This window comes from Sinohyriopsis cumingii, chromosome 7 (assembly GCF_028554795.1).
Source record: "Sinohyriopsis cumingii isolate HCF-2022 chromosome 7, ASM2855479v2, whole genome shotgun sequence".
NCBI classification, from domain to species: domain Eukaryota; kingdom Metazoa; phylum Mollusca; class Bivalvia; order Unionida; family Unionidae; genus Sinohyriopsis; species Sinohyriopsis cumingii.
The window spans coordinates 133,591,257-133,606,065 of record NC_142967.1 but is presented as its reverse complement, the minus strand read 5'-3'; positions in this window follow the sequence as shown (position 1 = coordinate 133,606,065).

Below are 14,809 nucleotides of genomic sequence, written 5' to 3'. Positions count from 1 at the left end.
GGCTTTTCTTAGTGATAGTATGTTAAATACGTTTGTTGTTTAGACGTGACGTTTTTGTCCACAATCAAGTACCTGTACATCGCAATTCTTTTTGTAAACAACATAATACACAGTTAATATGTCTCTGTGAGAATATATTAAACATTACGATCATAATCAATGGAAGCAAACATTTTTTTCTTAATCTGAGTCTTTGACATTGTTTTTTCCAGTGTAAATACCTACTCTACCTGATGTTTCCCATGTTCTTTATTATACATTTAGTAATAGACCTTGTCTTGTTGACAACCTTTAAAAACATCGCTTAAATAAGAAACATCATTCTATGTATAAAATCTTGAGTAAGGGAATTATTTGGCGAATAGAAAAACACAAACAGCAGATAATGACCAAGTTTTTTCAGTGATTAAATAATCATGCAATCATGACAAGAACATAAAAAATCTAGAACATTATTAAATGTTGCCTTAGCTTTATTCGTCCAGAAGAAACATATACAGAATCTCTGAACAGTATAAAATAACAAATCAGAACATATAAACATGTGGCGACAATTAAAACATTGGCATAGGTATTGTTCTGTGAAACTCATTGCAAACCTTGATTTGCAGCTTCAAGAAAGTTAACACAAAACCAATCTACTAAAGTATTATCACAGCCATTGTTGACACTTTGAGAACGTCAACGTGGGTGGGGAAACTCCAATGAACTATTTAAGTTTATGCTAGTCTTTTGTATATAAAAAAATTCTGATTTTGTGAAATGAATACTAGTCAAATTCAAAAATCAAGTTCGGTGTAGCAATTACTTTGCATGTTCATGGTTCTGAACAAGATATCGTGCTCAGGCGGGCTTGAGTAAAATAATTTATCCTTTGAATATGTACGCTAGTCATATTAGATTAGGAATATTAACATGCTACCTCGCAAATTCAATCCTACTAAAAGATGAAATTTGTCTTTTTCTCTCTATTTTAATAAACAAAGGGCAATCATTCTTGCTAATTACCTCCCCTTGGCACCGCCAGGTTTCGCTAGTTTTTAGCTTCGCTGCTGTACTGGATAACATCGTCCAGTTTATTCTTCAACAATCCAAGCCATTTTTGTGTTCTAATTGACTCATCTAACGTTCCTTTTCGATTTATTGTGTGGAATAATCACTCTGCTGCAGGTTATATAATTTTTTAATACAATTTCTGCCAAATTTGAGTGATTTCCACACCTTTAAGGACTTTTTACTTTTAAGACAAGGTGACACCATACTATCGTTGACCTCTACATTATCATTATGAGTTAGCGCAGCTTTTATAACGGAGTTGGTCTCATCTAGTTTTTAACATGCTGCATTACTAATATATGCTTTGTTTCTCCCATCTTGTGTAGTTTCAGTAGAACGGTCAACTAAACGCTTGAAATGTATAACTTCAAAGCATAGTCTGCAAGTTTTAAATGCGACAATGAAGAGATTACAAGATCAACTTGATAAACTAACAGAGGAGGAAAATAGGGGAAGGAAGATAAGGGCTGGGAAATTTACAAAAAATATACAAAAAAGCTGAAGGATTGTACAAAAGGGAAGAACTGGGGGGGGGGGGGGAATGTATAGGAAAACTAAAAACTATAAATAATAAAGAAACCAAGGAAGAAATAAAAATGAAATTCTTGACTATAATGAAGATTTTTACAAATATTTATATACATCACAAGAAATAGATAACACAACGATCGATGAATACTTAAAGGGGGTAGAATGCGAGATGATCTCATCAGAACATAAAACCTTATGTGATGGGTTCATCTCGACAGAAGAAATAGTAAAAAGTATCAACAAACAAACAAAAGGTAAATCTCCAGGTGGAGATGGACTCACCACGGATTTCTATATAAAATTCAGTGGTGAGTTGTCGCCCATCCTAGAACGGCTATATAATGACATTTTTCTGAGGAATGATACAATGACAAAAACAATGAGGGAGGGAATAATAACTTTAATCTATAAGGGGAATGGAGATAGGGAAGATCTTAAAAATTGGAGGCCCATCTCCCTCCTAAATACAGACTATAAAATCTTAAGTAAAATATTAGCGGAAAGAATTAAACAAGGAATGGACAAAATAGTAAATAAACCAAACATGTTGGGGAAAAGGAAGGGACATCCAAAACAATATACTAAGCATAAGAACCATAATAGACTATATACAGGAATGTGGTCTGAAAGATGCTATGGTACTTTTTGACCAGGAAAAAGCATTTGACAGATTAGAACACAACTATATACAAAACGTATTAGAAAAGTTTGGATTTGGAAACAACTTCCAAAAATGGACTAATATTATGTGCAACAAAATAATTGCAAGATTACAGGTGAACGGAGCTAACACGAAATAATTTGATATTAAAAGATCAGTAAGGCAAGGATGCCCACTATCTATGCTATTATACGTAATAGCAATTGAAATTCTAAGTATAAGAATAAGACTAAATAGGACGATTGAAGGCATCAAAGTTCCAAATATAAAGGACGAAGTAAAAATGCTACAGCACGCTGACGATTGTACAAACTTTATAAAAGACCAAAATTCCTTTCAACAACTAGAAAAGGAATTTGAAAAATTTGGGAAGGCCTCCGGATCTAAAATCAACCATGAAAAAACCGAAATCCTAAAAATAGGGAACTGGAGGGGAAATCACTCAGGATTACCACCACACATTAAAGAAAGAGTGAAAGCAAAAGTGTATACCGTTGTGGTTTTTAATCAAAATCATGAATTAGGGCCACTTGTAATGGAGGTTAGCAAGTGGATATCGATTATAACCAAAATAATGTTTCTGGAAAGAAAATATTAGAGTCGTCTATGTTTAAGACATTCGCAGACAGTAAATAGTTTTTCATCTAGTGTCCAGACAAATGGAACACGAGACACCAATAAAGAATCATAAGTTTAACTGGTTATTGCGGTAAGAACCGTTAGTGACATCTTTTTCACATTCATAGGCACACAACAGATTGGTATCATTGTTATCATAATAGAACTTCCCATCAAAGAACAATATATTGTGTGATTTCAATATGCATTTCATATATGAACTATGTACAAAAAATATTTGAAACATTGCACCCACCACTCCCTCTCCCTTTTCTTACATTTGTAGTTATAAAACAATCAGAGTGTTATCTGAGCTGAACATTTGGGCCCACTTTGTCGCACAGTGTTAAAAGCATACGATACTGTATGAGTGAGAGAATATTGAATAGCAAACAGCCGATAAAATAATTTATATGATTCAGCTGTCACTAATCATTTCTATGATTCAGCTGTCACTAATAATTTCTATGATTCAGCTGCCACTAATAATTTCTATGATTCAGCTGTCACTAATAATTTATATGATTCAACTGCCACTAATAATTTCTTTGATTCAGCTGTCACTAATAATTTATATGATTCAGCTGTCATTAATAATTTATATGATTCAACTGTCACTAATAATTTCTATGATTAAGCTGTCACTAATAATTTCTATGATTCAGCTGTCACTAATAATTTATATGATTCAGCTGTCACTACTAATTTCTATGATTCATGTGGAAAACTAATTTCAAAATGTTATCGCTTGAAGTCTATTTTTTGTTTTGATTTCGTTTATAAGCATTTTGATAGCACATACGTTTATTTAGATAAAATTTATACTTGAGAGGCTACCGTTTTTAAGACCCATTGAACCTGAGAGAGAGAGAGAGAGAGAGAGAGAGAGAGAGAGAGAAAGGAAAAGGAAAAGAAAATTGGAATAGCCCTAAATATGGGGATACAGATTTGAATAACATACATAAGGCATATATACTTCCTAAATAAATAAGGAAAGAAAGTAGTTCCAAAAGTGATATTCCCACTATAGTGATAAAAGTAGCATCGCCACTGTGTCAATATCATTTTTCTTCCACTGATATATTTCATTATCTCATTATGAAATATATAACGTAATGGTTATCTCTGAAAAGCTGCAACATGGAAAACATTGTTTTTACCGGCTGATTTGATAAATGTTTGGAGGGGATCAGATGCAGTTGATCACTAGCCTTACAAGATCTGTGCAGCATCCAGGAAGAGGCTGATAGAAGATTAATTTTGCACGTGTCAGATGCAGCAGAAAACCGAAATCACGTAACTGTCTGTTAAACCAATAGACACTAAATAGTCTTGTTTGTTGATTTATGCACGGCTTTCAATGCCAGTGTATAGTTAGAAACGTATAAAGAACAAATCACTACACATTTCAGTCCGTGATGTTGCAAATACTCTAAAACAGGGCGTTTGTTCTTTTCTGGTTGGATTCCATTCTGTACTAGAAAGCGAGTCAATTATTCGATTGTATTCGTTGAGAAAGAAAAACCTTTAAGCATGTTTAAAACTACATCCAACACTGTTCGGAAATGACATCTACACAAGCAATGGAACTCAGTTGAATGCCATGAAATAATCTGCCGGTTCTGAAAAGAACCACTATATCAATGAAATGAGCAACAAATTCTTCAAGAAAATGCAGTCCAAAAATAAAGTCGCTTCCTATTTCAGCTGTCCTAAGCACTTTATAAAGCGATCCAGCTTTCAGACATACATATCGAAAAAGCAGTAACAAAACCATCTTTTCATTCTACCATTGAAAATGGGTGTAAACTGGAGTGAAAAGCAATGCAGTCCACATTGATGACACACGACTCAGCCTCTAAATAATTGTCAGAGGTTATTATATACGCTTCCAAAGAGTCACTGAGTCAAATTCGTTACAGTTGTTATCTCAAGGACTTCTTTTTCACCTTGGCTTGTGTACATGTAAGGTTGAACGCTCATGCAGATATTGTATGAAAGAGTATTTTATTTTCATGCATGAGGACTGCGAGTCAAGTAGTAACAGCGATGCTGAAGATGACAACTGAGATACTGGATGATGATTAACTATAACGTGATCAACATTTAGTCTCTATTACTAAAGTTCGTCTAACCGCTTTTAATTCATTTAATTTCATTCATGAGCTTATTTAGTGAAATGTTGACACGTGATGAGAATACAGCCATTTATGGTGTGTCTTGTGCAGCATTTGCTTAATCAACGAGGGTGGGTACCTAAAACCCAGGTACACTCTATTCCATCAATTCCCTACCTGTTGGTCCCTGGCCCCCAGTGAGCCGCGGGGTTATTCCAAGGTGGCCCAAACGTTCAGCTCAGCTATTAGCATGTATAACGAAGCAATTCCTGTTATCAAAATACTGCCTACATCTTGCCTTTTCACGGGTCTTAATGATTAATGTTGAAATGTGACGAGGGAGAAAGGCCCGAATACTGCAGAAAAAGAACTATCTACGATTATATAAAATATCAATGATGGACATTTTCTTGTCTAAATTAATTCTGCATATTGTCCAATTGTTCTTTGAGAACATTGTGAACAACTAGATCTTACACCTCGTAGATTTATGAAAATATTGTTTTCAGACGTGTCCAAGTCGCAGGAGGCAACCTATGAGGACGCAAAAAATGTTAAGACCATAAATCCTTCGCAGTACATAGGACCCTATTTTACAAGTTATTATTAAAATGCACTGCAACTTGAATCGAGCCTAAGACACGGTGCACAAGAATTCGAAAGTCTGTGTTAATAATAAATAAAATAAATAAAACAAGCATTGTATTGCATGTTATTCTTTGAATTTTCGATAAACTGTAAATAGTAATGAGCTAGACAAGTTTCTATACACAGCTTTTATTCACCTCGATTCCATCATGATATAATTCAGGTTTCGGAGTAGAACCGTGAGCATTGAATGGATTAAAGTGTTATCGGAGGTAACCGCAGCTTTATAAGTACCATACGATTTTTCTGGCCGTGGCCACGTTCGATTTAAAATAAAACGCATCGATATCTTCAGAAAAGTTTCCAAACCCGAAATACTAGGCACTTAGCGCTATGTTCCCTATTCAGATTCGGTTTCAACGAAAAAAAAAACATCGCTGCTAAATTAAATAACCACTTTCCGGATTGTTAACCTGGAGGCATTTCGAGAATATCTCGAGGATGCATGGGTGGAATTTTTAAATATACTTTCATGTAACGGATATCACTGTCCGTGGGATTTTGAAATAGATTTTTGCAGTAGTGGTCACTAGCAGATAATAAGTCAATGGTATTGGAAAATGATTTGACAAAATTGCATTGAAAGGAATAAAGAAACTTATCTAAAAGCCTTCAATATTGACAAATTATTGTACTAGAAATACAAACTTACAATATGATTTCATTTTAGACAAAATATTCTAATTTATGCTTATAAAATCATTACGCTTTGGAAACAATGTCTTTTAAGACAGACAAATAAGTTTCATTTTTTTTACATTGCAAAGATCTATGTTCTACATGCATTTATGCAACTTTTACAGAGTAACAGGAATTAAAGTTCGTGTTGATTGTAACTGTCTTGTTTCCTGTTCGATTTCTGTTGCTTGTTTAATGTTGTCTTTTTATATTCATTCGTTGTTTTTTATTTTTGTTTTTGTTTTTCCCTATATGGAGGTCATTTGTTAGCAACCAATATCCCTATCAGGGAAACTGAAGATTTTTTCATATAATCATGGGAGTATAGGACCTATCAGTGCATATATTTGTTCAAAGCATTAATGAACTTTATATTATTATTATTATTATTATTATTATTATACAGCGCCTAAACTAAAGTTGCATTAACATTCGTACATATGTGTTATTAAAAAAGTCAAAATCGATCTGCAATGGCTGACTAGGACATCAGACATAGTTCTGTGACTACAACTATTTGCTATGGTAGCAGTTGGTCGTTATATATCTAAAAATATTAAATCACCTTAATTGTCGCGAACTCTAGCTAGCTTTGTGTTCATTGCCGTTATCACTTTTTCAAGAGTTGGGGCGAGGGTGGGGGTGTAGAAGGTGGGGTTTTATAAAGGCATAAGCGCTAGGATCATTTTACTCCTGATTTTAATCTTTTCAACTATTTGTGAGGAAAAGTTTTTACTTTTACAGATGAAACTCTTTTTACAGATGAAACTCAGCACACTAGCCATTGCTAACTCCAAGTCAGACATATCTGATACATTTCTACGTACAATTGTATCTCTCGTTAAACAGGTGTGAATTTTTCCACCTAAAATATGTTTGTCATGCGCAGGTCTGTTACTATAGTTATTCATAAAGGCTCATACAAGTGACACAGAAAGGGGCTATATTGCGATTTAAACATTGAATAAAAGAGTACCTTTTATGTCAAGAGAATACTTTTGTAGGAACTTGTAATGTTGGCAATAATTATTATCATCACACTACTACTATTACTTTCATCGCCTATTAAACCTCGAAGACAACATCAAAGACAACAACTATTCTTACAGAGCAAGCACGATATTATTATAAAAAGTGTTTACTCAACAAAATACATTTTCATAATGATTGCTGTTTTCTATTCGACACAAAATGTGGCAAATTATAATCACACACACACAATGCGCGCGCGCGCGCGCATAATGGGGTAAGATTTCTGCTACTTTCATTAATTATGTGCTCATGGACACTGTATTATCCACTACTATTAGCTCTACTACACAAGTACTACTATTACCATATTGTATATATGTCCTGAATATGTTCCAATTTTCTGATAATTTCAGTTCCTCCTGAAATGGAAAATCTCATCTCGAATCCAGAACTGAATCTGAATATTCCCCAAACTGGAACCTATGATTATAGCCAGGAACGCATTACAGAGGTCTCACTTCTGCCATGCACTCCGGTCTCACCGTTCGAATTCGTTACACCTTTCGCTCCACCAGCCTCACCGTCTCAACCCGTTACACCTTTCACACCTCCACCCGACACTCTGGCCTCACCATCCGAGCCTAATCTACCTGTCGCACCTCCACCCTACACTCCTGCCTCACCGTGCGTACCCCCATCGCCATATTCCGAATATATCTAAGTAGAGAGATTGCCTAATTTGCAACAAATATTGAAATCATATGATACACGAATCAGTTACACTAATATATAGAACAATTACAAACAATTCAAATTATACATTTACGATTTTTAATAAAATTGTTATATTTGTTTGAAGCTAACCATCCTAACACAATTCTGAAATTTTCCTATTTTAGAATTAAATGTCGAAAACGTTGCCAATAATACAATAATGTTTCAGAATTAAATGATTAAACCATTACCAAATTTATTTGCAATCAAAATATTTAATTAAATGTTAGTTCCAAAAAGAAAACTATAATATTATTTTCTGTAATTTAAAAGGTATTTTGTTTCTAAATTAATTATTAGTAAGTATGAAGTAGGTAGTAAACCATTTCTTCAATCCTCTCATTACAAATTTTAAATCAAATTTAAACAATCCATAACAGACTAAATTACAAGTTAAAATTATAAGATAATAAAAGATTACAACGCTTTAGAAGTGAATGAAATATTTTCTAATTATGTTTCTTCTCGATTGTCAATGTATTAAACCACTAAGAGTTCTCCATTTTGCATTCCACTTACATGAATAGTAGTAAATGGGGGCACACTAGCGACAATGGGAATTAGCATTACAAGACCCCTTGGGCAACTCTAGCGACAATGGAAAATTAACATGGAGAAAAATCGTGGGACAATCTGGCGACAAGGGAAATTAACATGGAGAAAAATCGTGGGTCACTCTACCGACAAGGGGAATTTAACATGGAACTATAGTGTGGGTCTGTCTAGCGACAAGGGGAAATTAACATGGGAATAGAGTTTGGGTTTGTCTAGGGACAAGGGGAATTGAATATGGGATTTTTTTTTTTAAATTTAAATTTAAATTTAAATTTAAAAAAAGGGGTAGGCAATGGAAAGGCTATCTCTTTTCGAGAAATATGGCTGGCCCTGAAAAGGGCCTTTGGGTTTATGTTAATATTAATATTAACATAGATGGCATCTGTCACATCTTCTTCTTCTTCTTCTTAAACTCCTTCTAACTGCCGGTCCATACACAAGTACCCTCTTGAGACATCTTTGTCTTTCTATGTAAACTATCCTCATCCATTGACTAGTATCTGTCCTATCAACAACAGTCCACTTGGACCTGACATACATGAGCATGTCCGTCCTAAACATCATGGAAGACACAAGGGTGGATGACTCAACTGTGGTCCACATCTTGAAGCGACGAGAATAGGTGAATCAATGCAGTGAACTGCGCTTATTTATAGGTACAGGAAGGATTGAAACGGATTGAACTCATTCACCAATCCGAACACGCGTTACAAAATTCAGTCAGCTCGCATCCAATCCGAAGAGAGCAGTCTGTGACGTCACGTGGTCTATATAGATTCGTTAGCGCTTGTGTGCAGTCAATCTATGCGACAGTGATTCAACATGACGGAAACTCAGAAAACGATCCATTGGGGTGCACCAGCAGGGGAGACTGCCCAAGGGAACCCGGACTTACTTTCAGAAGAGGTACATTGGGATTTTGTGGATTTTCTTACCTCGCAAGAATTTGTTCCGGAACCTTCGTTACCTTCTTCATTACTGCAAGTGGAGAATTTTAGACAGAGACAGAAAGAAGAATTGGAGAAATTTATGCAACGACAAAAGGAAGCGGAACAAGCTTTTCTCCTACAGCAACAGCAACAGCAACAAGAAGAGGTAAGAAAAAAACAACAGCAACAACAGCAAGAAGAAGTAGCAGCAAAGAAACAAGAGGGTGAAAATCAAACGGCTACGGTACTGTTGGACATTTTAGCGGAGTTAAGAAGTCTGAAACAAATGTATCAGACTTCTTTATCACGACCGAAGAGAATACGACCTTCCCGAGCTAAACACGCCAACCCTGTGACTAAGCCTATCGTATCACCCTTAGTGATTTCAACCCAATCATCAGAAGTAGGCCTTGGCCGTGGCAAAGGCTTAAGGCAGTTAAAGTTGATTGGTTAAACTCACCCCTACACCAAAATAAAAAGGCCCTTTTCAGGGCCACCCACATTTCTCGAAAAGAAATACAATTTCAATTTGCCAATAACTCAAAAATAAACCCCACCCATTTTACCCTTATAGTACGTGTCTGTGTATGAGTGCGTGAGTGTAGCTTCTTATTTTAAAATCAAAACTCAAAGACACTTACCTTATATCATTCATGTATTCTTTTATCCATTTTTTACAATCCAATTCACAGCACAACACTTTAATTAAAAGTTCATTGACTTCTTCTTTCTCCTTGTTTAGTCTCTCTGTTTTTTGAATTTCTTCACCGTTTTTTCCTCATTTTCTTCCCTTCTTCTTTTCTTCTCCTGTTTCTTTGCTTCTTTTAAATAGAATTGTCTTCTTTCTTCCTCTGAAGAATTCCTCTCTTCTTTCGAAGAATTCCTCTCTTCTTTCGAAGAATCCCTCTCTTCTTCCGAAGAATCCCTCTCTTCTTCTGAAGAATCCTTCTTTTCTTCTGATTCCTCTTGTTTCTTTTTTGGGCAATCTGGAGACCAATGTCCTTTTTCTTTACAATAATAACAGGTATCTTGACTTTTGTCTTTTTTAGCCCCTGTTTTTTTTCTTTTTTGACGGTCTGGACACTCTGAAGACCAATGCCCTTTCTTCTGACAGATATAGCAAGTATCCTGACTCTTATCTCGAAAGGAAGGAGAGTAGTCTGTCGGCTGGTCTGAAGAGAATTTTCTAATGACCCCTCGCAAAGCTCTGACGAAACGTTCGATTTGGCTAGTCTCTTCCATCGTTCTCCTCGGTTTGAGAGTGAAATGAATAGTGAAAGGACAAGACACACCCTTTTTATATACGCTGGTTTGCCATGACTATAAATTAGTCTATGGTGTTTGAACTCGAGTCATTTGACGTTTTGCACTCAAGATGAAACGATCCTATTCATTCGAGAAGAAAGAAGAAGAAGAAAGTAAGAGGCAGAAACGTGATCTATCGCCTCGTACCAGGGCTGAAATCTTGGCACAAATTCATGCCAGTGATTTTGAAGAGGACATGAGTGAACCAGAATCCGAACCCTCTAAACCAAGTTCACCACCCTTAGTCAACCCTGAAAAGTACTATTCCATTCGAGAGACGGAAAAGCGCTCCTCTAGAAAATTTAGAACCACGGCTTACACCTACACGGTGAAGTTTAAAGATTTCAAGGCCGACGTACCCTTGGAGAAAGCAGAAGGGTTCATCACCGAGATGTGGGATTCTTTGCTCACCGCACTCAAGCGACAATGTCAACCCAAAGAAGACGATCGCTTGACACTATCCATAGATCACGACGGTTTGAAATCCCCTGTTTGGATCGAGTTTAGCAGACCCGCAGAACTAACCCCTTCCAAAATCATGGACACGATTCAACACGTACAACAATCTAATGACCAGTTTGACATCACCGATGGTAAAGCCACACTGAAAATGGCCCACGTCTCTCTTCCTCAAGGGACAGGACGCAAAAAGATGTTATTGGTGGACAACCTTCGCAACACCAAAACAAGTCTCGTCCGAATTCACAACCCTCAAGACCAGATGTGTTTAGCCCGTGCCATCGTGGTGGGACGAACCTATGCCAACAAGAACGACACGGTAGAATGGAAAAGAACCTGGAAAACTATTCAACGATCCGATCGAGCCAAACAACGAAATGAAGCAGAACTCCTGTTACAACAAGCCGGACTGTCCAAAGACACACCCTGTGGCATTCCTGAGATGCAAAAGTTGCAAGATGCCCTAGCTCCACGCTACACCTTGAAAGTGCACCCTCAAGAAATGCGTGGAACTCTGTTGTTTCGAGGCCAAGATTTTAAGGACGGAAAATACATTCATGTCTATTATCACGATGAACATTTCGATACCATTACCAGTATCACTGGATTCCTGGGATACAGTTATTATTGTGAGAAATGTGATTATGGTTATAACAATCGAGAGCAACACAAGTCTTGTGGATGGAAATGCCCCGGATGTTTGGCCTCTCCACCCTGTCTGAGCGAAGAACCAGTGCCTTGTTCAACTTGTCTGCGCACGTTTGTCAGCCCTACCTGTTACCAGCAACATTTGAAAACACAAGGTTCACAGAAGAAATGTGCTTGTCAACTCCTGAGATTGTGCCCTACGTGTGGACAAGGCATACGTACCAATAGTACCAAGGTACACGTATGTCGAGGAAAGAAAAAATGTCACATTTGTCACCACATCGTGGACTTGGAACACGAATGTTACGTGCAAAAATACCAACCCCCACCAGAGGAAGAGGACGGTCACAAGCAGAAAGGCAATTTCATCTTTAACGATTTCGAATGCATGCAAGAGACCGGCATTCACATTCCTAATTTCTGCGTGGCTCATCGAGCGTGCGAGAAGTGCATTCAAGAACCTATCTTCAGTCATTGCCCTCACTGCAGCAAGATTCCTGGAGGACGTGAAAAAATCTTTCGAAGACCAAACACGTTAGCCGATTTTGCCCAATGGGTCTTAGACCCCATCGACAAGACATGGAGCAAAGAGGACATCGAACGTTACGGAGATTGTCATCGTCATGCCACGGTGATGGCTCACAATTTCTCCGGATACGATGGACAGTTTCTTCTCAGATACTATACGGAACAAGGCACCGAACGTCCTAAAGTCACTTTGAACGGAGCCAAAATCATTTTCATGCAAGTGGGACAAGTACAGTTTAAAGATTCGATGAGTTACTTGGCCATGCCTTTGAGTCGAATGCCTAAAACGTTTGGAATGACAGAAATGGCTAAAGGGTACTTTCCACACTTTTTCAATACGGAAGCCAATCAACATGCCGTTCTACCCCATTTACCTGAGGCTCACTATTACGACCCCGACAACATGCGTACCGAACAACGAGAAGCTTTCTACGCTTGGTACCAGGCTCGTGCCTCTGACCCCTTCGACTTTCAGGAAGAAATGTTAAAGTATTGTCGTTCCGAGGTGGACATTTTACGACGTTGCTGTGGAAAATTTCGAGAACTGTTCATGGAACACGGAGGGGTCGATCCTTTGAAAGAAGCTTGCACCATTGCCAAAGCGTGTTCCTTAGTGTACCGCCAACGATTCATGCCTGAAAACACCGTGGCTGTCATCAGTCCTCAAACGACCCACTATGTCAAGCGTCAATACTCGGTCAAAGCCCTACGTTGGTTACATTACTTGTGCGACAAGGAAGACAAATGGATTCAGCATGCCCGCAACGGAGGAGGCGAAAAGACCATCGGAACGTATTCGGTAGATGGCTGGGACTTAGAAAACCCCAAGATCGTGTATGAGTTTAACGGCTGCTTATTTCACGGATGTCCCATCTGTTACCCTGACCGTGACACTAAAAATCAGTTTTTGCAACGAACCATGGAAGACTTGTACCAGGACACTTGTCAGCGACGCCTAAAGTTAGAACAGCAAGGATACCAAGTGGTGGAAATGTGGGAACACGAGTACGATCACCGTTTGAAAACCGATCCTGAGTTTAAACGCCTCGTGGAAAGTTACCAGTTCATGGACCCGCTGAACCCGAGTGATAGTTTGTACGGAGGAAGGACCAATGCCACCTGTTTGCTGTACCAAGCCGACGAAGAGAAAGGAGAAGAAATCAAATACTTGGACGTGTGTTCGCTGTATCCCTACGTGTGCAAATATTGTCGCTTTCCTGTAGGGCACCCGCAATTGTTCACGGAACACATCGACCTGAAAAACATTCGACAATACGAAGGCTTGATCAAGTGTAAAGTTTTGCCTCCTACGAACCTATACCATCCCGTCTTACCTCACCATTGTCAAGGCAAACTGATGTTTCCCTTGTGCCGTACTTGTGCCGAAACGTGCAACCAGGACCAACCTTGCCATCACAGCCAGGAAGAACGTGCCTTGACGGGAACCTGGGTCAGCGTGGAATTGTTCAAAGCTCTGGACATGGGATACCAACTGTTAGAAGTGTACGAAATTTGCCACTTTCCCAAGACACAACAGTACCACAAGGGTGACCCTACTCAGAAAGGCATTTTCGCAGACTACGTGGATGCCTTTTTGAAACTGAAACAAGAAACCAGCGGCTATCCTTCCTGGTGTCACACTCCCGAAGACCAAATACAATTCAAAGAGAAATACTACGCACAAGAAGGCATCTTTTTAGACCACATCGAAAAAAACGAAGGCAGGCGATCGTTTGCCAAAGTGATGTTAAATTGCTTGTTGGGTAAAATGGCACAACGACCGTGTTTACCCAAGACGGAATATTTGACAGAACCTTCCCGCTACTTCCAGATGATTCACGACAAAACCAAATACATGAAACACGTGGACGTCGTTCGAGAGGATTTGATCTTGGTCAATTACGAAGAAGATCTGGACTTTGTACAAGACGACCCTTTTGGAAATGTCATCATTGCGGCTTACGTGACAGCTCATGCTCGCTTAAAATTGTACGAAGCTTTAGAACTGTTAGAAGAACGCGTCCTGTACTTTGACACGGACAGTTGCATTTACATCCATCACCCGATTCAACAGCACCCTGACATCGAAGGAGACCGTTTAGGAGCCTGGACAGACGAGCATCCCGACGACAAGATTCTAAGTTTCGTCAGTGGTGGTCCCAAAAACTACGGCTACGAATACCGGGACAAACAAGGAGAAGTGCACACGACGTGCAAAGTGAAAGGACTGACTCTGAATCATCGTACCAGTCGAGTGGTCAACTTTGGGGTATTGAAAGAAGCCTTGCAATCGGGAGAGGATGGAAACTTTAAAGTGACCACTTATCAAC